Here is a 27,430-nt window from a genome sequence, read left to right as displayed (position 1 = left end):
CTCCCCAGTCTTTGGAGTGTGGCGCTCTGCACCCGGGCCCATAGTCTGTAGGGAGAAGGCTGGCACTCAGGCCCCTCCAGAAACCCATGGCATGGAGGCCTCTGTGACAGTCCCCTAGCTCGATTGCTCCTACAAAGGTAGCACTTACCAGGCCAACGTCTGCCTCTCCCGGTGCGTATTCCATTCGCTGGAGAGAAGTGCCGACTGCCCCTTCTCCCTGGAGGGTACCCAGCTTCCGGGGAGGGATGCCGCCTGCACCCCCTCCCTGTTGCTCCCTCTGCCGCTGGGGAGATGAGCCGACTGCCTTAACTCCCTGGATCCCTGTTGTAGGTGCTGGGCAGAGGCCAGAGGTGTTCTGCCCTGTTGCCAGCGCTTCTGCTGGGGCTAAGGGATCTTCGGGTCCGGCCTGCAGCTGGGGGAAGGGAACGGTGTCCCTTGCTACCATCTGCTGCTGAGGAGGGAGGGCCGGTTCCTCTGCTCCCGGGATAGTGGGCTGTAGCTGGGGAGACTGGCTGGCTGTGCCATCTCCCGAATATGCAATCAGCCGCTGGGGAGGGATGCCGCCTGCACCCCCTCCCTGGCTCTCCTTCTGCCGCTGGGGAGATGGGCCGGCTGCCGCATCTCCCGGGATATCTGCCAGCCGCTGGGGAGGAGGGACGCTACCCTCAGCTCCCATCATTGGAATCAGCCGCTGGGGAGTGCAGACCGGTTCTTCTGCTCCCGGGTCTGTGAGCTGCCGCTGGGGAGACTGACCAACTGCGCCATCTCCCGGGTCCTCACTCAGCCGCTGGGGAGGAATGCCGCCTGCACCCCCTCCCTGGTGCTCCTTCTGCCGCTGGGGAGATGGGCCGGCTGCCGCATCTCCCGGGATATCTGCCAGCCGCTGGGGAGGAGGGACGATACCTTCAGCTCCCATCATTGGGATCAGCCGCTGGGGAGCGAGGACCGGTTCCTCCGCTCCCAGGTCTGTGAGCTGCTGCTGGGGAGACTGACCAGCTGCGCCATCTCCCGGGTCCTCACTCAGCCGCTGGGGAGGAATGCCGCCTGCACCCCCTCCCTGGTGCTCCTTCTGCTGCTGGGGAGATGGGCCGGCTGCCGCATCTCCCGGGATATCTGCCAGCCGCTGGGGAGGAGGGACGATACCTTCAGCTCCCATCATTGGGATCAGCCGCTGGGGAGCGAGGACCGGTTCCTCCGCTCCCGGGTCTGTGAGCTGCCGCTGGGGAGACTGACCAGCTGTGCCATCTCCCTGGTCCTCACTCAGCCGCTGGGGAGGAATGCCACCTGCACCCCCTCCCTGGTACTTCTTTTGCCGCTGGGGAGATGGGCCGGCTGCCGCATCTCCCTGGAGATCTGTCAGCCGCTGGGGAGGAACGCCAGTTGTCCTTCCTACCATGATTGGTGACAGCTGTTGGGGAAATCCAGATGATGGGGATGTAGGCGGGGCAGGGCAGAGGTCAGCAACTTTCTGCCCAGTTGCCAGCGCTTCTGCTGGTGTGGGGAACAGTGCTGGGCAGCGGACAGCGTCACTCTGCCCTGTGGCCAGCTCTTCCGATGGTGGGTCCCTGCTAGCAGGTGGGGACCCTTCGCTGTGGGACAGATAGACACCAGCAGCATTCTGCCCTATTGCCGGTGCTTCAGCCTGAGCGAGGATTGCTGATGCAGGACAGATGTCAGCGATGCTCTCTACAGGTGCCAGCGTTTGTGCTGGTTGGTCCTCGTTAGCCGGCCGGGACACCGTGCTGGGGGATGAGCAGAGGCCAAAAGCACTCTGCCCTGTGGCCGGCTCTTCTGCTGGTCTGGCATTTTGCGGTGCTGGGCAGAGGATCGCGTTGCTCTGCCCTGGTGGGTCCCTGCTAGCAGGCGGGGACCCTTCACCGTGGGGCAGGCAGAGGCCAGCGGCACTCTGCCCCGCTGCCAGCATTTCAGCCGGAGTAGGAGGGGCGCTTGGTGCTGGGCAGAGAACAGCGTCCCTCTGCCCTGTTGTCAGTGCTTCAGCTGGAACTGCAGGATCCATCGACTCCCGTGTCATGCAAAGGCCGCCTTCCAGCAGCCCTAAGTATTCCATCTCCAGGCACCATTCCCTGTAGACTAGCCCTTCTAAGTCAGCTGCCAGGGTCAGTTCTTGGGAAAGCGGCAGCATTTCCTCGCGGTCCTTGTACAGGTCCCAGAACCTATAGCTCTCCGAACTACCAAAGTCGTCTTCTGCTTCAAAAGCTTCCCAATCTAAGCCAGGGACATAGAGGTCCTCACCTTCCGGAGAATAGTGATTTCCGGACCCCCACTCCTGCTGGGCTGCAGCCCAATATAATGCTCGATATAGGTCCCCGAGCTCGAGCTCCTTCGCCACCAACTTCTCCAGTGTGGCTACTTCCTCCTCGGTGGGCTGCCATCTCATCCGGCGACGCCGCAGCTTAAACAGCTCCCCGAAGCGTTGTTCTGGGGTAGGCAGGTTCTCACTTCTGCAGTTGTACCAGTTTTCCATGGCATCTTCCCACAGCTCTAGCCGAATCAGGGCTCCCCATTCCAGCCGTACTTCCTCTGGAATCGGCCCTCCCTGTATCGTCAGGGCGACCTTAACTCGAGTCTCAAAGTCCCATAACGGAGCTTCCCACTTATACTCATCAGCTCCTCGTGACGCATTCCTCTGTAGATCCAGGTCCACCTTGAACTGCCGTTCCCTTTCCATTACCGTCCTACAGACTGTTTCTGCAGATGGAGTGGCTCCGTAGAATGCCATCCTCCTCTGTAATCTGTTGCGGAACTTCTTCGTTGCCTGTTCCCGACACCGGCTCAGTTCTTCTGCCATAGCTGCCGCCGATGTGGCTGTACCTCCTTGGTCAGCAAGCCTGTTAGTCCCAGTAGTGGTTGGGCTGTCTCTGTACTGAGGAAGCATCCCACCGCTGCCACCAATGTGACGGGACCGACCTGTACCCCGACTGGGTACGCCCGCCGAACGTTGCTTCCTTCGCCCCATGGCCACCGGGGCACCAGAGATTAACCCCTTCACTGTCTGTGGCTAGCCGAAACTGAGCTACACAGGATGGCTATCGTCCTGAAAAGGACAATACGCGATCATAGCAGAGAACACAGCTCTTCAGGAACCTCGGCCGTACTGTAGTATACCGAAGTATAGCAATACAGCACCCTACCGCCCTAATAAGGGCAGCACCGAGGCTTACCTCAATAACAAGACAGGACTCGTAGTGAGGTAAAACAGGAACTCTCTTTATTTGGGAACACAGGGGTATTTAAACAGTACAAAGGATTGAGTTACGTCCAATCGACACACAAGGGAATTGCGTCCAATAGACACAAGGGAATTGCGTCCAATAGACACAAGGGAATTACATCCTGCCCTCCTTTGCATATGACTGAGTATTAGCACTCAGCCCAGTAGGGGGTCTCTACTGTAGTCTGTGTAAGGAGGGAGGGGGCAGGACATGTGGCACCTGGACAGGGTAGCAAACAAGGGGAACAAAAGCACACACCATAATCACAACATATACAGGGAAATGCAGGTATCACAAACAAGAACTATCACAGACGGCACTGATTAACCCGGGGCCGTCACAATGACATCATCATGATGACATCATAATGGGTTCATGATGACTTCATCATCATAATGGGTTTATGATGACATTATCATGACGACATCATGAAGGGTTCGTGATGACATCATCATAAAGGGTTCATGATGACATCATAATGGGTTCATGATGACATCATCATGATGACATCATAATGGGTTCGTGGTGACTTCATTACAATGGGTTCATGATGACATCATCATGACGAAATCATAGTGGGATCATGATTACAGCATCATAATGGGTTCGTGATGACATCATCATGATGACATCATAATGGGTTCGTGATGACATCATCATGATGACATCATAATGGGTTCGTGATGACATCATCATGATGACATCAGAATGGGTCCGTGATGACATCATCATGACATCATAATGTGTTCGTGATGACATCATCGTGATGATATCATAGTGGGTTCATGATGACATCATCACAATAGGTTCATGATGACATCATCATGATGACATCATAATGGGTTCGTGATGACTTCATCATCATAAAGGGTTCATGATGACATCATAATCGGTTCATGATGACATCATCATGATGACATCATAATGGGTTCATGATGACATCATCATGATGACATCATAATGTGTTCGTGATTACATCATCGTGATGACATCATAATGGGTTCATGATGACATCATCACAATAGGTTCATGATGACATCATCATGATGACATCATAATGGGTTCGTGATGACTTCATCATCATAATGGGTTCATGATGACATCATAATGGGTTCATGATGACATCATAATAGGTTCATAATGGCATCATCACAATGAGTTCATGATGACATCATAATGGGTTCAGGATAACATCATCATGACAACATCATAATGGGTTCATGATGACATCATCATAATGGGTTCATGATGACATCATGATGACATCATAATGGGTTCGTGATGTCTTCATCACCATAATGGGTTCATGATGACACGCTGGCAATAAATTGGAGGGAAACAAACTATATAGACCTTATGCTTTCCCACAGATTTTACATGTGCTTTTCAAGTGTTTTCTTGGTTTCATGTGTAATTTGGGCAGTACATGCAGTAAGCCCATCAGTACATTGCATGCAGCAAATACACTGTTTCCCTGTTTCACCTAAAACAACGGACTCAGTGTAGGGGAATTAGCTCAAATGGTAGAGCGCTCGCTTAGCATGCGAGAGGTAGCGGGATCGATGCCCGCATTCTCCAGTTACTTTATTTATACTTTATAAATTTTCAATAATGTTGTGCTTAACGCTGGCAATAAATTGGAGGGAAACAAACTATATAGACCGTATGCTGGCAATAAATTGGAGGGAAACAAACTATATAGACCTTATGATTTCCCACAGATTTTTCATGTGCTTTTCAAGTGTTTTCTTGGTTTCATGTGTAATTAGAACAGTACATGCAGCAAGCCCATCAGTACATTACATGCAGCAAATACACTGTTTCCCTGTTTCACCTAAAACATGCCACACTATGTAGGGGAATTAGCTCAAATGGTAGAGCGCTCGCTTAGCATGCGAGAGGTAGCGGGATCGATGCCCGCATTCTCCAGTTACTTTATTTATACTTTATAAATTTTCAATAATGTTGTGCTTAACACTGGCAATAAATTGGAGGGAAACAAACTATATAGACCTTATGATGGCAATAAATTGAAGGGAAACAAACTATATAGACCTTATGATTTCCCACAGACTTTTCATGTGCTTTTCAAGTGTTTTCTTGGTTTCATGTGTAATTAGAACAGTACATGCAGCAAGCCCATCAGTACATTACATGCAGCAAATACACTGTTTCCCTGTTTCACCTAAAACATGCCACTCTATGTAGGGGAATTAGCTCAAATGGTAGAGCGCTCGCTTTGCATGCGAGAGGTAGCGGGATCATAATGGGTTCATGATGACATCATAATAGGTTCATAATGGCATCATCACAATGGGTTCATGATGACATCATAATGGGTTCAGGATAACATCATCATGACAACATCATAATGGGTTCATGATGACATCATCATAATGGGTTCATGATGACATCATGATGACATCATAATGGGTTCGTGATGTCTTCATCACCATAATGGGTTCATGATGACACGCTGGCAATAAATTGGAGGGAAACAAACTATATAGACCTTATGCTTTCCCACAGATTTTACATGTGCTTTTCAAGTGTTTTCTTGGTTTCATGTGTAATTTGGGCAGTACATGCAGTAAGCCCATCAGTACATTGCATGCAGCAAATACACTGTTTCCCTGTTTCACCTAAAGCAATGGACTCAGTGTAGGGGAATTATCTCAAACGGTAGAGCGCTCGCTTAGCATGCGAGAGGTAGTGGGATCGATGCCCGCATTCTCCAGTTACTTTATTTATACTTTATAAATTTTCAATAATGTTGTGCTTAACGCTGGCAATAAATTGGAGGGAAACAAACTATATAGACCGTATGCTGGCAATAAATTGGAGGGAAACAAACTATATAGACCTTATGATTTCCCACAGATTTTTCATGTGCTTTTCAAGTGTTTTCTTGGTTTCATGTGTAATTAGAACAGTACATGCAGCAAGCCCATCAGTACATTACATGCAGCAAATACACTGTTTCCCTGTTTCACCTAAAACATGCCACTCTATGTAGGGGGATTAGCTCAAACGGTAGAGCGCTCGCTTTGCATGCGAGAGGTAGCGGGATCGATTCCCGCATTCTCCAGTTACTTTATTTATACTTTATAAATTTTCAATAATGTTGTGCTGAACGCTGGCTATAAATTGGAGGGAAACAAACTATATAGACCCTATGCTTTCCCACAGATTTTTCAACTTCACGAATAACTGTAGAATACAAAGGGAATTTAGTTCAAATGGTGGTGTGCTCGCTTAGCATGCGAGGGGTAGTTGGTTCAATGACCGTGTTCTCTAAGTGTTTTCTTGGTTTCATGTGTAATTAGAGCAGTACAAGCAGCAAGCTTAATGGTACATTACATGAAGCAAATACACTGTTTCCCTGTTTCATCATGTTTCCCTGACATCATCATGGCAAGATCATAATGGGTTCATGATGACATCATCACAATGGGTTCATGATGACATCATCATGATGACATCATAATGGGTTCATGATGACTTCATCATCATAATGGGTTTATGATGACATTATCATGACGACATCATGAAGGGTTCGTGATGACATCATCATAAAGGGTTCATGATGACATCATAATGGGTTCATGATGACATCATCATGATGACATCATAATGGGTTCGTGGTGACTTCATTACAATGGGTTCATGATGACATCATCATGACGAAATCATAGTGGGATCATGATTACAGCATCATAATGGGTTCGTGATGACATCATCATGATGACATCATAATGGGTTCGTGATGACATCATCATGATGACATCATAATGGGTTCGTGATGACATCATCATGATGACATCATAATGGGTCCGTGATGACATCATCATGACATCATAATGTGTTCGTGATGACATCATCGTGATGATATCATAGTGGGTTCATGATGACATCATCACAATAGGTTCATGATGACATCATCATGATGACATCATAATGGGTTCGTGATGACTTCATCATCATAAAGGGTTCATGATGACATCATAATCGGTTCATGATGACATCATCATGATGACATCATAATGGGTTCATGATGACATCATCATGATGACATCATAATGTGTTCGTGATGACATCATCGTGATGACATCATAATGGGTTCATGATGACATCATCACAATAGGTTCAGGATGACATCATCATGATGACATCATAATGGGTTCGTGATGACTTCATCATCATAATGGGTTCATGATGACATCATAATGGGTTCATGATGACATCATAATAGGTTCATGATGACATCATCACAATGGGTTCATGATGACATCATAATGGGTTCAGGATAACATCATCATGACAACATCATAATGGGTTCATGATGACATCATCATAATGGGTTCATGATGACATCATGATGACATCATAATGGTTTCGTGATGTCTTCATCACCATAATGGGTTCATGATGACACGCTGGCAATAAATTGGAGGGAAACAAACTATATAGACCTTATGCTTTCCCACAGATTTTACATGTGCTTTTCAAGTGTTTTCTTGGTTTCATGTGTAATTTGAGCAGTACATGCAGTAAGCCCATCAGTACATTACATGCAGCAAATACACTGTTTCCCTGTTTCACCTAAAACAATGGACTCAGTGTAGCGGAATTAGCTCAAATGGTAGAGCGCTCGCTTCGCATGCGAGAGGTAGTGGGATCAATGCCCGCATTTTCCAGTTACTTTATTTATACTTTATAAATTTTCAATAATGTTGTGCTTTACGCTGGCAATAAATTGGAGGGAAACAAACTATATAGACCGTATGATTTCCCACAGACTTTTCATGTGCTTTTCAAGTGTTTTCTTGGTTTCATGTGTAATTAGAACAGTACATGCAGCAAGCCCATCAGTACATTACATGCAGCAAATACACTGTTTCCCTGTTTCACCTAAAACATGCCGCTCTATGTAGGGGAATTAGCTCAAATGGTAGAGCGCTCGCTTTGCATGCGAGAGGTAGCGGGATCGATGCCCGCGTTCTCCGGTTACTTTATTTATACTTTATAAATTTTCAATAATGTTGTGCTTAACGCTGGCAATAAATTGGAGGGAAACAAACTATATAGACCTTATGATGGCAATAAATTGGAGGGAAACAAACTATATAGACCTTCTGATGGCAATAAATTGGAGGGAAACAAACTATATAGACCTTATGCTTTCCCACAGATTTTACATGTGCTTTTCAAGTGTTTTCTTGGTTTCATGTGTAATTTGGGCAGTACATGCAGTAAGTCCATCAGTACATTGCATGCAGCAAATACACTGTTACCCTGTTTCACCTAAAACAATGGACTCAGTGTAGGGGAATTAGCTCAAATGGTAGAGCGCTCGCTTAGCATGCGAGAGGTAGCGGGATCGATGCCCGCATTCTCCAGTTACTTTATTTATACTTTATAAATTTTCAATAATGTTGTGCTTAACGCTGGCAATAAATTGGAGGGAAACAAACTATATAGACCGTATGCTGGCAATAAATTGGAGGGAAACAAACTATATAGACCTTATGATTTCCCACAGATTTTTCATGTGCTTTTCAAGTGTTTTCTTGGTTTCATGTGTAATTAGAACAGTACATGCAGCAAGCCCATCAGTACATTACATGCAGCAAATACACTGTTTCCCTGTTTCACCTAAAACATGCCACTCTATGTAGGGGAATTAGCTCAAATGGTAGAGCGCTCGCTTTGCATGCGAGAGGTAGCGGGATCGATGCCCGCATTCTCCAGTTACTTTATTTATACTTTATAAATTTTCAATAATGTTGTGCTTAACGCTGGCAATAAATTGGAGGGAAACAAACTATATAGACCCTATGCTTTCCCACAGATTTTTCAACTTCACGAATAACTGTAGAATACAAAGGGGATTTAGTTCAAATGGTGGTGTGCTCGCTTAGCATGCGAGGGGTAGTTGGTTCAATGACCGTGTTCTCTAAGTGTTTTCTTGGTTTCATGTGTAATTAGAGCAGTACAAGCAGCAAGCTTAATGGTACATTACATGAAGCAAATACACTGTTTCCCTGTTTCATCATGTTTCCCTGACATCATCATGGCAATATCATAATGGGTTCATGATGACATCATCACAATGGGTTCATGATGACATCATCATGATGACATCATAATGGGTTCATGATGACTTCATCATCATAATGGGTTTATGATGACATTATCATGACGACATCATGAAGGGTTCGTGATGACATCATCATAAAGGGTTCATGATGACATCATAATGGGTTCATGATGACATCATCATAATGACATCATAATGGGTTCGTGGTGACTTCATTACAATGGGTTCATGATGACATCATCATGACGAAATCATAGTGGGATCATGATTACAGCATCATAATGGGTTCGTGATGACATCATCATGATGACATCATAATGGGTTCGTGATGACATCATCATGATGACATCATAATGGGTTCGTGATGACATCATCATGATGACATCATAATGGGTCCGTGATGACATCATCATGACATCATAATGTGTTCGTGATGACATCATCGTGATGATATCATAGTGGGTTCATGATGACATCATCACAATAGGTTCATGATGACATCATCATGATGACATCATAATGGGTTCGTGATGACTTCATCATCATAAAGGGTTCATGATGACATCATAATCGGTTCATGATGACATCATCATGATGACATCATAATGGGTTCATGATGACATCATCATGATGACATCATAATGTGTTCGTGATGACATCATCGTGATGACATCATAATGGGTTCATGATGACATCATCACATTAGGTTCATGATGACATCATCATGATGACATCATAATGGGTTCGTGATGACTTCATCATCATAATGGGTTCATGATGACATCATAATGGGTTCATGATGACATCATAATAGGTTCATAATGGCATCATCACAATGGGTTCATGATGTCATCAGCATGGGTTCAGGATAACATCATCATGACAACATCATAATGGGTTCATGATGACATCATCATAATGGGTTCATGATGACATCATGATGACATCATAATGGGTTCGTGATGTCTTCATCACCATAATGGGTTCATGATGACACGCTGGCAATAAATTGGAGGGAAACAAACTATATAGACCTTATGCTTTCCCACAGATTTTACATGTGCTTTTCAAGTGTTTTCTTGGTTTCATGTGTAATTTGGGCAGTACATGCAGTAAGTCCATCAGTACATTGCATGCAGCAAATACACTGTTACCCTGTTTCACCTAAAACAATGGACTCAGTGTAGGGGAATTAGCTCAAATGGTAGAGCGCTCGCTTAGCATGCGAGAGGTAGCGGGATCGATGCCCGCATTCTCCAGTTACTTTATTTATACTTTATAAATTTTCAATAATGTTGTGCTTAACGCTGGCAATAAATTGGAGGGAAACAAACTATATAGACCGTATGCTGGCAATAAATTGGAGGGAAACAAACTATATAGACCTTATGATTTCCCACAGATTTTTCATGTGCTTTTCAAGTGTTTTCTTGGTTTCATGTGTAATTAGAACAGTACATGCAGCAAGCCCATCAGTACATTACATGCAGCAAATACACTGTTTCCCTGTTTCACCTAAAACATGCTACTCTATGTAGGGGAATTAGCTCAAATGGTAGAGCGCTCGCTTTGCATGCGAGAGGTAGCGGGATCGATGCCCGCATTCTCCAGTTACTTTATTTATACTTTATAAATTTTCAATAATGTTGTGCTTAACGCTGGCAATAAATTGGAGGGAAACAAACTATATAGACCCTATGCTTTCCCACAGATTTTTCAACTTCACGAATAACTGTAGAATACAAAGGGGATTTAGTTCAAATGGTGGTGTGCTCGCTTAGCATGCGAGGGGTAGTTGGTTCAATGACCGTGTTCTCTAAGTGTTTTCTTGGTTTCATGTGTAATTAGAGCAGTACAAGCAGCAAGCTTAATGGTACATTACATGAAGCAAATACACTGTTTCCCTGTTTCATCATGTTTCCCTGACATCATCATGGCAATATCATAATGGGTTCATGATGACATCATCACAATGGGTTCATGATGACATCATCATGATGACATCATAATGGGTTCATGATGACTTCATCATCATAATGGGTTTATGATGACATTATCATGACGACATCATGAAGGGTTCGTGATGACATCATCATAAAGGGTTCATGATGACATCATAATGGGTTCATGATGACATCATCATAATGACATCATAATGGGTTCGTGGTGACTTCATTACAATGGGTTCATGATGACATCATCATGACGAAATCATAGTGGGATCATGATTACAGCATCATAATGGGTTCGTGATGACATCATCATGATGACATCATAATGGGTTCGTGATGACATCATCATGATGACATCATAATGGGTCCGTGATGACATCATCATGACATCATAATGTGTTCGTGATGACATCATCGTGATGATATCATAGTGGGTTCATGATGACATCATCACAATAGGTTCATGATGACATCATCATGATGACATCATAATGGGTTCGTGATGACTTCATCATCATAAAGGGTTCATGTTGACATCATAATGGGTTCATGATGACATCATCATGATGACATCATAATGGGTTCGTGATGACATCATCATGATGACATCATAATGGGTCCGTGATGACATCATCATGACATCATAATGTGTTCGTGATGACATCATCGTGATGATATCATAGTGGGTTCATGATGACATCATCACAATAGGTTCATGATGACATCATCATGATGACATCATAATGGGTTCGTGATGACTTCATCATCATAAAGGGTTCATGATGACATCATAATCGGTTCATGATGACATCATCATGATGACATCATAATGGGTTCATGATGACATCATCATGATGACATCATAATGTGTTCGTGATGACATCATCGTGATGACATCATAATGGGTTCATGATGACATCATCATGATGACATCATAATGGGTTCGTGATGACTTCATCATCATAATGGGTTCATGATGACATCATAATGGGTTCATGATGACATCATAATAGGTTCATGATGACATCATCACAATGGGTTCATGATGACATCATAATGGGTTCAGGATAACATCATCATGACAACATCATAATGGGTTCATGATGACATCATCATAATGGGTTCATGATGACATCATGATGACATCATAATGGGTTCGTGATGTCTTCATCACCATAATGGGTTCATGATGACACGCTGGCAATAAATTGGAGGGAAACAAACTATATAGACCTTATGCTTTCCCACAGATTTTACATGTGCTTTTCAAGTGTTTTCTTGGTTTCACGTGTAATTTGAGCAGTACATGCAGTAAGCCCATAAGTACATTACATGCAGCAAATACACTGTTTCCCTGTTTCACCTAAAACAATGGACTCAGTGTAGGGGAATTAGCTCAAATGGTAGAGCGCTCGCTTCGCATGCGAGAGGTAGTGGGATCAATGCCCGCATTCTCCAGTTACTTTATTTATACTTTATAAATTTTCAATAATGTTGTGCTTAACGCTGGCAATAAATTGGAGGGAAACAAACTATATAGACCGTATGCTGGCAATAAATTGGAGGGAAACAAACTATATAGACCTTATGATTTCCCACAGATTTTTCATGTGCTTTTCAAGTGTTTTCTTGGTTTCATGTGTAATTAGAACAGTACATGCAGCAAGCCCATCAGTACATTACATGCAGCAAATACACTGTTTCCCTGTTTCACCTAAAACATGCCACTCTATGTAGGGGAATTAGCTCAAATGGTAGAGCGCTCGCTTAGCATGCGAGAGGTAGCGGGATCGATGCCCGCATTCTCCAGTTACTTTATTTATACTTTATAAATTTTCAATAATGTTGTGCTTAACGCTGGCAATAAATTGGAGGGAAACAAACTATATAGACCTTATGATGGCAATAAATTGGAGGGAAACAAACTATATAGACCTTATGATTTCCCACAGACTTTTCATGTGCTTTTCAAGTGTTTTCTTGGTTTCATGTGTAATTAGAACAGTACATGCAGCAAGCCCATCAGTACATTACATGCAGCAAATACACTGTTTCCCTGTTTCACCTAAAACATGCCACTCTATGTAGGGGAAATAGCTCAAATGGTAGAGCGCTCGCTTTGCATGCGAGAGGTAGCGGGATCGATGCCCGCATTCTCCAGTTGCTTTATTTATACTTTATAAATTTTCAATAATGTTGTGCTGAACGCTGGCTATAAATTGAAGGGAAACAAACTATATAGACCCTATGCTTTCCCACAGATTTTTCAACTTCTCGAATAACTGTAGAATACAAAGGGGATTTAGTTCAAATGGTGGTGTGCTCGCTTAGCATGCGAGGGGTAGTTGGTTCAATGACCGTGTTCTCTAAGTGTTTTCTTGGTTTCATGTGTAATTAGATCAGTACAAGCAGCAAGCTTAATGGTACATTACATGAAGCAAATACACTGTTTCCCTGTTTCATCATGTTTCCCTGACATCATCATGGCAAGATCATAATGGGTTCATGATGACATCATCACAATTGGTTCATGATGACATCATCATGATGACATCATAATGGGTTCATGATGACTTCATCATCATAATGGGTTTATGATGACATTATCATGACGACATCATGAAGGGTTCGTGATGACATCATCATAAAGGGTTCATGATGACATCATCATGATGACATCATAATGGGTTCGTGGTGACTTCATTACAATGGGTTCATGATGACATCATCATGACGAAATCATAGTGGGATCATGATTACAGCATCATAATGGGTTCGTGATGACATCATCATGATGACATCATAATGGGTTCGTGATGACATCATCATGATGACATCATAATGGGTTCGTGATGACATCATCATGATGACATCATAATGGGTCCGTGATGACATCATCATGACATCATAATGTGTTCGTGATGACATCATCGTGATGATATCATAGTGGGTTCATGATGACATCATCACAATAGGTTCATGATGACATCATCATGATGACATCATAATGGGTTCGTGATGACTTCATCATCATAAAGGGTTCATGATGACATCATAATTGGTTCATGATGACATCATCATGATGACATCATAATGGGTTCATGATGACATCATCATGATGACATCATAATGTGTTCGTGATGACATCATCGTGATGACATCATACTGGGTTCATGATGACATCATCACAATAGGTTCATGATGACATCATCATGATGACATCATAATGGGTTCGTGATGACTTCATCATCATAATGGGTTCATGATGACATCATAATGGGTTCATGATGACATCATAATAGGTTCATGATGACATCATCACAATGGGTTCATGATGACATCATAATGGGTTCAGGATAACATCATCATGACAACATCATAATGGGTTCATGATGACATCATCATAATGGGTTCATGATGACATCATGATGACATCATAATGGGTTCGTGATGTCTTCATCACCATAATGGGTTCATGATGACACGCTGGCAATAAATTGGAGGGAAACAAACTATATAGACCTTATGCTTTCCCACAGATTTTACATGTGCTTTTCAAGTGTTTTCTTGGTTTCACGTGTAATTTGAGCAGTACATGCAGTAAGCCCATAAGTACATTACATGCAGCAAATACACTGTTTCCCTGTTTCTCCTAAAACAATGGACTCAGTGTAGGGGAATTAGCTCAAATGGTAGAGCGCTCGCTTCGCATGCGAGAGGTAGTGGGATCAATGCCCGCATTCTCCAGTTACTTTATTTATACTTTATAAATTTTCAATAATGTTGTGCTTAACGCTGGCAATAAATTGGAGGGAAACAAACTATATAGACCGTATGCTGGCAATAAATTGGAGGGAAACAAACTATATAGACCTTATGATTTCCCACAGATTTTTCATGTGCTTTTCAAGTGTTTTCTTGGTTTCATGTGTAATTAGAACAGTACATGCAGCAAGCCCATCAGTACATTACATGCAGCAAATACACTGTTTCCCTGTTTCACCTAAAACATGCCACTCTATGTAGCGGAATTAGCTCAAATGGTAGAGAGCTCGCTTAGCATGCGAGAGGTAGCGGGATCGATGCCCGCATTCTCCAGTTACTTTATTTATACTTTATAAATTTTCAATAATGTTGTGCTTAACGCTGGCAATAAATTGGAGGGAAACAAACTATATAGACCTTATGATGGCAATAAATTGGAGGGAAACAAACTATATAGACCTTATGATTTCCCACAGACTTTTCATGTGCTTTTCAAGTGTTTTCTTGGTTTCATGTGTAATTAGAACAGTACATGCAGCAAGCCCATCAGTACATTACATGCAGCAAATACACTGTTTCCCTGTTTCACCTAGAACATGCCACTCTATGTAGGGGAATTAGCTCAAATGGTAGAGCGCTCGCTTTGCATGCGAGAGGTAGCGGGATCGATGCCCGCATTCTCCAGTTACTTTATTTATACTTTATAAATTTTCAATAATGTTGTGCTGAACGCTGGCTATAAATTGAAGGGAAACAAACTATATAGACCCTATGCTTTCCCACAGATTTTTCAACTTCTCGAATAACTGTAGAATACAAAGGGGATTTAGTTCAAATGGTGGTGTGCTCGCTTAGCATGCGAGGGGTAGTTGGTTCAATGACCGTGTTCTCTAAGTGTTTTCTTGGTTTCATGTGTAATTAGATCAGTACAAGCAGCAAGCTTAATGGTACATTACATGAAGCAAATACACTGTTTCCCTGTTTCTTCATGTTTCCCTGACATCATCATGGCAAGATCATAATGGGTTCATGATGACATCATCACAATTGGTTCATGATGACATCATCATGATGACATCATAATGGGTTCATGATGACTTCATCATCATAATGGGTTTATGATGACATTATCATGACGACATCATGAAGGGTTCGTGATGACATCATCATAAAGGGTTCATGATGACATCATCATGATGACATCATAATGGGTTCGTGGTGACTTCATTACAATGGGTTCATGATGACATCATCATGACGAAATCATAGTGGGATCATGATTACAGCATCATAATGGGTTCGTGATGACATCATCACGATGACATCATAATGGGTTCGTGATGACATCATCATGATGACATCATAATGGGTTCGTGATGACATCATCATGATGACATCATAATGGGTCCGTGATGACATCATCATCATGACATCATAATGTGTTCGTGATGACATCATCGTGATGATATCATAGTGGGTTCATGATGACATCATCACAATAGGTTCATGATGACATCATCATGATGACATCATAATGGGTTCGTGATGACTTCATCATCATAAAGGGTTCATGATGACATCATAATCGGTTCATGATGACATCATCATGATGACATCATAATGGGTTCATGATGACATCATCATGATGACATCATAATGTGTTCGTGATGACATCATCGTGATGACATCATAATGGGTTCATGATGACATCATCACAATAGGTTCATGATGACATCATCATGATGACATCATAATGGGTTCGTGATGACTTCATCATCATAATGGGTTCATGATGACATCATAATGGGTTCATGATGACATCATAATAGGTTCATGATGACATCATCACAATGGGTTCATGATGACATCATAATGGGTTCAGGATAACATCATCATGACAACATCATAATGGGTTCATGATGACATCATCATAATGGGTTCATGATGACATCATGATGACATCATAATGGGTTCGTGATGTCTTCATCACCATAATGGGTTCATGATGACACGCTGGCAATAAATTGGAGGGAAACAAACTATATAGACCTTATGCTTTCCCACAGATTTTACATGTGCTTTTCAAGTGTTTTCTTGGTTTCATGTGTAATTTGGGCAGTACATGCAGTAAGCCCATCAGTACATTGCATGCAGCAAATACACTGTTTCCCTGTTTCACCTAAAACAATGAACTCAGTGTAGGGGATTTAGCTCAAACGGTAGAGCGCTCGCTTTGCATGCGAGAGGTAGCGGGATCGATGCCCGCATTCTCCAGTTACTTTATTTATACTTTATAAATTTTCAATAATGTTGTGCTTAACGCTGGCAATAAATTGTAGGGAAACAAACTATATAGATCGTATGCTGGCAATAAATTGGAGGGAAACAAACTATATAGACCTTATGATTTCCCACAGATTTTTCATGTGCTTTTCTAGTGTTTTCTTGGTTTCATGTGTAATTAGAACAGTACATGCAGCAAGCCCATCAGTACATTACATGCAGCAAATACACTGTTTCCCTGTTTCACCTAAAACATGCCACTCTATGTAGGGGAATTAGCTCAAACAGTAGAGCGCTCGCTTTGCATGCGGGAGGTAGCAGGATCGATGCCCGCATTCTCCAGTTACTTTATTTATACTTTATAAATTTTCAATAATGTTGTGCTGAACGCTGGCTATAAATTGGAGGGAAACAAACTATATAGACCCTATGCTTTCCCACAGATTTTTCAACTTCACGAATAACTGTAGAATACAAAGGGGATTTAGTTCAAATGGTGGTGTGCTCGCTTAGCATGCGAGGGGTAGTTGGTTCAATGACCGTGTTCTCTAAGTGTTTTCTTGGTTTCATGTGTAATTAGAGCAGTACAAGCAGCAAGCTTAATGGTACATTACATGAAGCAAATACACTGTTTCCCTGTTTCATCATGTTTCCCTGACATCATCATGGCAAGATCATAATGGGTTCATGATGACATCATCACAATTGGTTCATGATGACATCATAATGGGTTCATGATGACTTCATCATCATAATGGGTTTATGATGACATTATCATGACGACATCATGAAGGGTTCGTGATGACATCATCATAAAGGGTTCATGATGACATCATAATGGGTTCATGATGACATCATCATGATGACATCATAATGGGTTTGTGGTGACTTCATTACAATGGGTTCATGATGACATCATCATGACGAAATCATAGTGGGATCATGATTACAGCATCATAATGGGTTCGTGATGACATCATCATGATGACATCATAATGGGTTCGTGATGACATCATCATGATGACATCATAATGGGTTCGTGATGACATCATCATGATGACATCATAATGGGTCCGTGATGACATCATGACATCATAATGTGTTCGTGATGACATCATCGTGATGATATCATAGTGGGTTCATGATGACATCATCACAATAGGTTCATGATGACATCATCATGATGACATCATAATGGGTTCGTGATGACTTCATCATCATAAAGGGTTCATGATGACATCATAATTGGTTCATGATGACATCATCATGATGACATCATAATGGGTTCATGATGACATCATCATGATGACATCATAATGTGTTCGTGATGACATCATCGTGATGACATCATACTGGGTTCATGATGACATCATCACAATAGGTTCATGATGACATCATCATGATGACATCATAATGGGTTCGTGATGACTTCATCATCATAATGGGTTCATGATGACATCATAATGGATTCATGATGACATCATAATAGGTTCATGATGACATCATCACAATGGGTTCATGATGACATCATAATGGGTTCAGGATAACATCATCATGACAACATCATAATGGGTTCATGATGACATCATCATAATGGGTTCATGATGACATCATGATGACATCATAATGGGTTCGTGATGTCTTCATCACCATAATGGGTTCATGATGACACGCTGGCAATAAATTGGAGGGAAACAAACTATATAGACCTTATGCTTTCCCACAGATTTTACATGTGCTTTTCAAGTGTTTTCTTGGTTTCACGTGTAATTTGAGCAGTACATGCAGTAAGCCCATAAGTACATTACATGCAGCAAATACACTGTTTCCCTGTTTCACCTAAAACAATGGACTCAGTGTAGGGGAATTAGCTCAAATGGTAGAGCGCTCGCTTCGCATGCGAGAGGTAGTGGGATCAATGCCCGCATTCTCCAGTTACTTTATTTATACTTTATAAATTTTCAATAATGTTGTGCTTAACGCTGGCAATAAATTGGAGGGAAACAAACTATATAGACCGTATGCTGGCAATAAATTGGAGGGAAACAAACTATATAGACCTTATGATTTCCCACAGATTTTTCATGTGCTTTTCAAGTGTTTTCTTGGTTTCATGTGTAATTAGAACAGTACATGCAGCAAGCCCATCAGTACATTACATGCAGCAAATACACTGTTTCCCTGTTTCACCTAAAAGATGCCACTCTATGTAGGGGAATTAGCTCAAATGGTAGAGCGCTCGCTTAGCATGCGAGAGGTAGCGGGATCGATGCCTGCATTCTCCAGTTACTTTATTTATACTTTATAAATTTTCAATAATGTTGTGCTTAACGCTGGCAATAAATTGGAGGGAAACAAACTATATAGACCTTATGATGGCAATAAATTGGAGGGAAACAAACTATATAGACCTTATGATTTCCCACAGACTTTTCATGTGCTTTTCAAGTGTTTTCTTGGTTTCATGTGTAATTAGAACAGTACATGCAGCAAGCCCATCAGTACATTACATGCAGCAAATACACTGTTTCCCTGTTTCACCTAAAACATGCCACTCTATGTAGGGGAATTAGCTCAAATGGTAGAGCGCTCGCTTTGCATGCGAGAGGTAGCGGGATCGATGCCCGCGTTCTCCAGTTACTTTATTTATACTTTATAAATTTTCAATAATGTTGTGCTGAACGCTGGCTATAAATTGAAGGGAAACAAACTATATAGACCCTATGCTTTCCCACAGATTTTTCAACTTCTCGAATAACTGTAGAATACAAAGGGGATTTAGTTCAAATGGTGGTGTGCTCGCTTAGCATGCGAGGGGTAGTTGGTTCAATGACCGTGTTCTCTAAGTGTTTTCTTGGTTTCATGTGTAATTAGATCAGTACAAGCAGCAAGCTTAATGGTACATTACATGAAGCAAATACACTGTTTCCCTGTTTCATCATGTTTCCCTGACATCATCATGGCAAGATCATAATGGGTTCATGATGACATCATCACAATTGGTTCATGATGACATCATCATGATGACATCATAATGGGTTCATGATGACTTCATCATCATAATGGGTTTATGATGACATTATCATGACGACATCATGAAGGGTTCGTGATGACATCATCATAAAGGGTTCATGATGACATCATCATGATGACATCATAATGGGTTCGTGGTGACTTCATTACAATGGGTTCATGATGACATCATCATGACGAAATCATAGTGGGATCATGATTACAGCATCATAATGGGTTCGTGATGACATCATCATGATGACATCATAATGGGTTCGTGATGACATCATCATGATGACATCATAATGGGTTCGTGATGACATCATCATGATGACATCATAATGGGTCCGTGATGACATCATCATGACATCATAATGTGTTCGTGATGACATCATCGTGATGATATCATAGTGGGTTCATGATGACATCATCACAATAGGTTCATGATGACATCATCATGATGACATCATAATGGGTTCGTGATGACTTCATCATCATAAAGGGTTCATGATGACATCATAATCGGTTCATGATGACATCATAATGGGTTCATGATGACATCATCATGATGACATCATAATGTGTTCGTGATGACATCATCGTGATGACATCATACTGGGTTCATGATGACATCATCACAATAGGTTCATGATGACATCATCATGATGACATCATAATGGGTTCGTGATGACTTCATCATCATAATGGGTTCATGATGACATCATAATGGGTTCATGATGACATCATAATAGGTTCATGATGACATCATCACAATGGGTTCATGATGACATCATAATGGGTTCAGGATAACATCATCATGACAACATCATAATGGGTTCATGATGACATCATCATAATGGGTTCATGATGACATCATGATGACATCATAATGGGTTCGTGATGTCTTCATCACCATAATGGGTTCATGATGACACGCTGGCAATAAATTGGAGGGAAACAAACTATATAGACCTTATGCTTTCCCACAGATTTTACATGTGCTTTTCAAGTGTTTTCTTGGTTTCATGTGTAATTTGGGCAGTACATGCAGTAAGCCCATCAGTACATTGCATGCAGCAAATACACTGTTTCCCTGTTTCACCTAAAACAATGAACTCAGTGTAGGGGATTTAGCTCAAACGGTAGAGCGCTCGCTTTGCATGCGAGAGGTAGCGGGATCGATGCCCGCATTCTCCAGTTACTTTATTTATACTTTATAAATTTTCAATAATGTTGTGCTTAACGCTGGCAATAAATTGTAGGGAAACAAACTATATAGATCGTATGCTGGCAATAAATTGGAGGGAAACAAACTATATAGACCTTATGATTTCCCACAGATTTTTCATGTGCTTTTCTAGTGTTTTCTTGGTTTCATGTGTAATTAGAACAGTACATGCAGCAAGCCCATCAGTACATTACATGCAGCAAATACACTGTTTCCCTGTTTCACCTAAAACATGCCACTCTATGTAGGGGAATCAGCTCAAATGGTAGAGCACTCGCTTAGCACTCGCTTAGCATGCGAGAGGTAGCGGGGTCGATGCCCGCGTTCTCCAGTTACTTTATTTATACTTTATAAATTTTCAATAATGTTGTGCTTAACGCTGGCAATAAATTGGAGGGAAACAAACTATATAGACCGTATGCTGGCAATAAATTGGAGGGAAACAAACTATATAGACCTTATGATTTCCCACAGATTTTTCATGTGCTTTTCAAGTGTTTTCTTGGTTTCATGTGTAATTAGAACAGTACATGTAGCAAGCCCATCAGTACATTACATGCAGCAAATACACTGTTTCCCTGTTTCACCTAAAAGATGCCACTCTATGTAGGGGAATTAGCTCAAATGGTAGAGCGCTCGCTTTGCATGCGAGAGGTAGCGGGATCGATGCCCGCATTCTCCAGTTACTTTATTTATACTTTATAAATTTTCAATAATGTTGTGCTTAACGCTGGCAATAAATTGGAGGGAAACAAACTATATAGACCTTATGATGGCAATAAATTGGAGGGAAACAAACTATATAGACCTTATGATTTCCCACAGACTTTTCATGTGCTTTTCAAGTGTTTTCTTGGTTTCATGTGTAATTAGAACAGAACATGTAGCAAGCCCATCAGTACATTACATGCAGCAAATACACTGTTTCCCTGTTTCACCTAAAACATGCCACTCTATGTAGGGGAATTAGCTCAAATGGTAGAGCGCTCGCTTTGCATGCGAGAGGTAGCGGGATCGATGCCCGCGTTCTCCAGTTACTTTGTTTATACTTTATAAATTTTCAATAATGTTGTGCTGAACGCTGGCTATAAATTGGAGGGAAACAAACTATATAGACCCTATGCTTTCCCACAGATTTTTCAACTTCACGAATAACTGTAGAATACAAAGGGGATTTAGTTCAAATGGTGGTGTGCTCGCTTCGCATGCGAGGGGTAGTTGGTTCAATGACCGTGTTCTCTAAGTGTTTTCTTGGTTTCATGTGTAATTAGAGCAGTACAAGCAGCAAGCTTAATGGTACATTACATGAAGCAAATACACTGTTTCCCTGTTTCATCATGTTTCCCTGACATCATCATGGCAATATCTTAATGGGTTCATGATGACATCATCACAATGGGTTCATGATGACATCATCATGATGACATCATAATGGGTTCATGATGACTTCATCATCATAATGGGTTTATGATGACATTATCATGACGACATCATGAAGGGTTCGTGATGACATCATCATAAAGGGTTCATGATGACATCATAATGGGTTCATGATGACATCATCATGATGACATCATAATGGGTTCGTGGTGACTTCATTACAATGGGTTCATGATGACATCATCATGACGAAATCATAGTGGGATCATGATAACAGCATCATAATGGGTTCGTGATGACATCATCATGATGACATCATAATGGGTTCGTGATGACATCATCATGATGACATCATAATGGGTTCGTGATGACATCATCATGATGACATCATAATGGGTCCGTGATGACATCATCATGACATCATAATGTGTTCGTGATGACATCATCGTGATGATATCATAGTGGGTTCATGATGACATCATCACAATAGGTTCATGATGACATCATCATGATGACATCATAATGGGTTCGTGATGACTTCATCATCATAAAGGGTTCATGATGACATCATAATGGGTTCATGATGACATCATCATGATGACATCATAATGGGTTCGTGATGACATCATCATGATGACATCATAATTTGTTCGTGATGACATCATCGTGATGACATCATAATGGGTTCATGATGACATCATCACAATAGGTTCATGATGACATCATCATGATGACATCATAATGGGTTCGTGATGACTTCATCATCATAATGGGTTCATGATGACATCATAATGGGTTCATGATGACATCATAATAGGTTCATGATGACATCATCACAATGGGTTCATGATGACATCATAATGGGTTCAGGATAACATCATCATGACAACATCATAATGGGTTCATGATGACATCATCATAATGGGTTCATGATGACATCATGATGACATCATAATGGGTTCGTGATGTCTTCATCACCATAATGGATTCATGATGACACGCTGGCAATAAATTGGAGGGAAACAAACTGTATAGACCTTATGCTTTCCCACAGATTTTACATGTGCTTTTCAAGTGTTTTCTTGGTTTCATGTGTAATTTGGGCAGTACATGCAGTAAGCCCATCAGTACATTGCATGCAGCAAATACACTGTTTCCCTGTTTCACCTAAAACAATGAACTCAGTGTAGGGGAATTAGCTCAAACGGTAGAGCGCTCGCTTTGCATGCGAGAGGTAGCGGGATCGATGCCCGCATTCTCCAGTTACTTTATTTATACTTTATAAATTTTCAATAATGTTGTGCTTAACGCTGGCAATAAATTGTAGGGAAACAAACTATATAGATCGTATGCTGGCAATAAATTGGAGGGAAACAAACTATATAGACCTTATGATTTCCCACAGATTTTTCATGTGCTTTTCAAGTGTTTTCTTGGTTCCATGTGTAATTAGAACAGTACATGCAGCAAGCCCATCAGTACATTACATGCAGCAAATACACTGTTTCCCTGTTTCACCTAAAACATGCCACTCTATGTAGGGGAATTAGCTCAAATGGTAGAACCCTCGCTTTGCATGCGAGAGGTAGCGGGATCGATGCCCGCATTCTCCAGTTACTTTATTTATACTTTATAAATTTTCAATAATGTTGTGCTTAACGCTGGCAATAAATTGGAGGGAAACAAACTATATAGACCTTATGATGGCAATAAATTGGAGGGAAACAAACTATATAGACCTTATGATTTCCCACAGACTTTTCATGTGCTTTTCAAGTGTTTTCTTGGTTTCATGTGTAATTAGAACAGTACATGCAGCAAGCCCATCAGTACATTACATGCAGCAAATACACTGTTTCCCTGTTTCACTTAAAACATGCCACTCTATGTAGGGGAATTAGCTCAAATGGTAGAGCGCTCGCTTTGCATGCGAGAGGTAGCGGGATCGATGCCCGCGTTCTCCAGTTACTTTGTTTATACTTTATAAATTTTCAATAATGTTGTGCTGAACGCTGGCTATAAATTGGAGGGAAACAAACTATATAGACCCTATGCTTTCCCACAAATTTTTCAACTTCACGAATAACTGTAGAATACAAAGGGGATTTAGTTCAAATGGTGGTGTGCTCGCTTAGCATGCGAGGGGTAGTTGGTTCAATGACCGTGTTCTCTAAGTGTTTTCTTGGTTTCATGTGTAATTAGAGCAGTACAAGCAGCAAGCTTAATGGTACATTACATGAAGCAAATACACTGTTTCCCTGTTTCATCATGTTTCCCTGACATCATCATGGCAATATCTTAATGGGTTCATGATGACATCATCACAATGGGTTCATGATGACATCATCATGATGACATCATAATGGGTTCATGATGACTTCATCATCATAATGGGTTTATGATGACATTATCATGACGACATCATGAAGGGTTCGTGATGACATCATCATAAAGGGTTCATGATGACATCATAATGGGTTCATGATGACATCATCATGATGACATCATAATGGGTTCGTGGTGACTTCATTACAATGGGTTCATGATGACATCATCATGACGAAATCATAGTGGGATCATGATAACAGCATCATAATGGGTTCGTGATGACATCATCATGATGACATCATAATGGGTTCGTGATGACATCATCATGATGACATCATAATGGGTTCGTGATGACATCATCATGATGACATCATAATGGGTCCGTGATGACATCATCATGACATCATAATGTGTTCGTGATGACATCATCGTGATGATATCATAGTGGGTTCATGATGACATCATCACAATAGGTTCATGATGACATCATCATGATGACATCATAATGGGTTCGTGATGACTTCATCATCATAAAGGGTTCATGATGACATCATAATCGGTTCATGATGACATCATCATGATGACATCATAATGGGTTCATGATGACATCATCATGATGACATCATAATGTGTTCGTGATGACATCATCGTGATGACATCATAATGGGTTCATGATGACATCATCACAATAGGTTCATGATGACATCATCATGATGACATCATAATGGGTTCAGGATAACATCATCATGACAACATCATAATGGGTTCATGATGACATCATCATAATGGGTTCATGATGACATCATGATGACATCATAATGGTTTCGTGATGTCTTCATCACCATAATGGGTTCATGATGACACGCTGGCAATAAATTGGAGGGAAACAAACTATATAGACCTTATGCTTTCCCACAGATTTTACATGTGCTTTTCAAGTGTTTTCTTGGTTTCATGTGTAATTTGAGCAGTACATGCAGTAAGCCCATCAGTACATTACATGCAGCAAATACACTGTTTCCCTGTTTCACCTAAAACAACGGACTCAGTGTAGGGGAATTAGCTCAAATGGTAGAGCGCTCGCTTCGCATGCGAGAGGTAGTGGGATCAATGCCCGCATTCGCCAGTTACTTTATTTATACTTTATAAATTTTCAATAATGTTGTGCTTAACGCTGGCAATAAATTGGAGGGAAACAAACTATATAGACCGTATGCTGGCAATAAATTGGAGGGAAACAAACTATATAGACCTTATGATTTCCCACAGATTTTTCATGTGCTTTTCAAGTGTTTTCTTGGTTTCATGTGTAATTAGAACAGTACATGCAGCAAGCCCATCAGTACATTACATGCAGCAAATACACTGTTTCCCTGTTTCACCTAAAACATGCCACTCTATGTAGGGGAATTAGCTCAAATGGTAGAACGCTCGCTTAGCATGCGAGAGGTAGCGGGATCGATGCCCGCGTTCTCCAGTTACTTTATTTATACTTTATAAATTTTCAATAATGTTGTGCTTAACGCTGGCAATAAATTGGAGGGAAACAAACTATATAGACCCTATGCTTTCCCACAGATTTTTCAACTTCACGAATAACTGTAGAATACAAAGGGGATTTAGTTCAAATGGTGGTGTGCTCGCTTAGCATGCGAGGGGTAGTTGGTTCAATGACCGTGTTCTCTAAGTGTTTTCTTGGTTTCATGTGTAATTAGAGCAGTACAAGCAGCAAGCTTAATGGTACATTACATGAAGCAAATACACTGTTTCCCTGTTTCATCATGTTTCCCTGACATCATCATGGCAATATCATAATGGGTTCATGATGACATCATCACAATGGGTTCATGATGACATCATCATGATGACATCATAATGGGTTCATGATGACTTCATCATCATAATGGGTTTATGATGACATTATCATGACGACATCATGAAGGGTTCGTGATGACATCATCATAAAGGGTTCATGATGACATCATAATGGGTTCATGATGACATCATCATGATGACATCATAATGGGTTCGTGGTGACTTCATTACAATGGGTTCATGATGACATCATCATGACGAAATCATAGTGGGATCATGATTACAGCATCATAATGGGTTCGTGATGACATCATCATGATGACATCATAATGGG

General features: G+C 41.4%; 13 non-coding genes across 13 annotated transcripts; all 13 read left to right on the top strand.

The window, feature by feature from the left end:
* Window positions 1–4,738: 4,738 nt before the first annotated feature.
* TRNAA-AGC (transfer RNA alanine (anticodon AGC)) lies at window positions 4,739–4,811 on the top strand. Its single transcript has one exon. It is a non-coding gene; the product is annotated as a tRNA-Ala (tRNA).
* Window positions 4,812–5,089: 278 nt separating this feature from the next.
* Window positions 5,090–5,162, top strand: TRNAA-AGC (transfer RNA alanine (anticodon AGC)). Its single transcript has one exon. It is a non-coding gene; the product is annotated as a tRNA-Ala (tRNA).
* Window positions 5,163–6,248: 1,086 nt separating this feature from the next.
* On the top strand, window positions 6,249–6,321 carry TRNAA-UGC (transfer RNA alanine (anticodon UGC)). The gene has a single exon. It is a non-coding gene; the product is annotated as a tRNA-Ala (tRNA).
* Window positions 6,322–8,559: 2,238 nt separating this feature from the next.
* On the top strand, window positions 8,560–8,632 carry TRNAA-AGC (transfer RNA alanine (anticodon AGC)). Its single transcript has one exon. It is a non-coding gene; the product is annotated as a tRNA-Ala (tRNA).
* A 278-nt stretch (window positions 8,633–8,910) lies between these two features.
* Window positions 8,911–8,983, top strand: TRNAA-UGC (transfer RNA alanine (anticodon UGC)). Its single transcript has one exon. It is a non-coding gene; the product is annotated as a tRNA-Ala (tRNA).
* Window positions 8,984–10,519: 1,536 nt separating this feature from the next.
* On the top strand, window positions 10,520–10,592 carry TRNAA-AGC (transfer RNA alanine (anticodon AGC)). Its single transcript has one exon. It is a non-coding gene; the product is annotated as a tRNA-Ala (tRNA).
* Window positions 10,593–10,870: 278 nt separating this feature from the next.
* Window positions 10,871–10,943, top strand: TRNAA-UGC (transfer RNA alanine (anticodon UGC)). The gene has a single exon. It is a non-coding gene; the product is annotated as a tRNA-Ala (tRNA).
* A 2,078-nt stretch (window positions 10,944–13,021) lies between these two features.
* TRNAA-AGC (transfer RNA alanine (anticodon AGC)) lies at window positions 13,022–13,094 on the top strand. Its single transcript has one exon. It is a non-coding gene; the product is annotated as a tRNA-Ala (tRNA).
* Window positions 13,095–15,661: 2,567 nt separating this feature from the next.
* TRNAA-UGC (transfer RNA alanine (anticodon UGC)) lies at window positions 15,662–15,734 on the top strand. The gene has a single exon. It is a non-coding gene; the product is annotated as a tRNA-Ala (tRNA).
* Window positions 15,735–17,251: 1,517 nt separating this feature from the next.
* Window positions 17,252–17,324, top strand: TRNAA-UGC (transfer RNA alanine (anticodon UGC)). Its single transcript has one exon. It is a non-coding gene; the product is annotated as a tRNA-Ala (tRNA).
* A 4,145-nt stretch (window positions 17,325–21,469) lies between these two features.
* TRNAA-UGC (transfer RNA alanine (anticodon UGC)) lies at window positions 21,470–21,542 on the top strand. The gene has a single exon. It is a non-coding gene; the product is annotated as a tRNA-Ala (tRNA).
* Window positions 21,543–22,182: 640 nt separating this feature from the next.
* Window positions 22,183–22,255, top strand: TRNAA-UGC (transfer RNA alanine (anticodon UGC)). The gene has a single exon. It is a non-coding gene; the product is annotated as a tRNA-Ala (tRNA).
* Window positions 22,256–24,142: 1,887 nt separating this feature from the next.
* Window positions 24,143–24,215, top strand: TRNAA-UGC (transfer RNA alanine (anticodon UGC)). The gene has a single exon. It is a non-coding gene; the product is annotated as a tRNA-Ala (tRNA).
* The last annotated feature ends 3,215 nt before the right edge of the window (window positions 24,216–27,430 follow it).

Source organism: Spea bombifrons, chromosome 5 (assembly GCF_027358695.1).
Source record: "Spea bombifrons isolate aSpeBom1 chromosome 5, aSpeBom1.2.pri, whole genome shotgun sequence".
Lineage (NCBI taxonomy): Eukaryota > Metazoa > Chordata > Amphibia > Anura > Pelobatidae > Spea > Spea bombifrons.
Note: the sequence above shows the minus strand (reverse complement) of the source record. Positions and strands in the feature narration are given on the sequence as shown.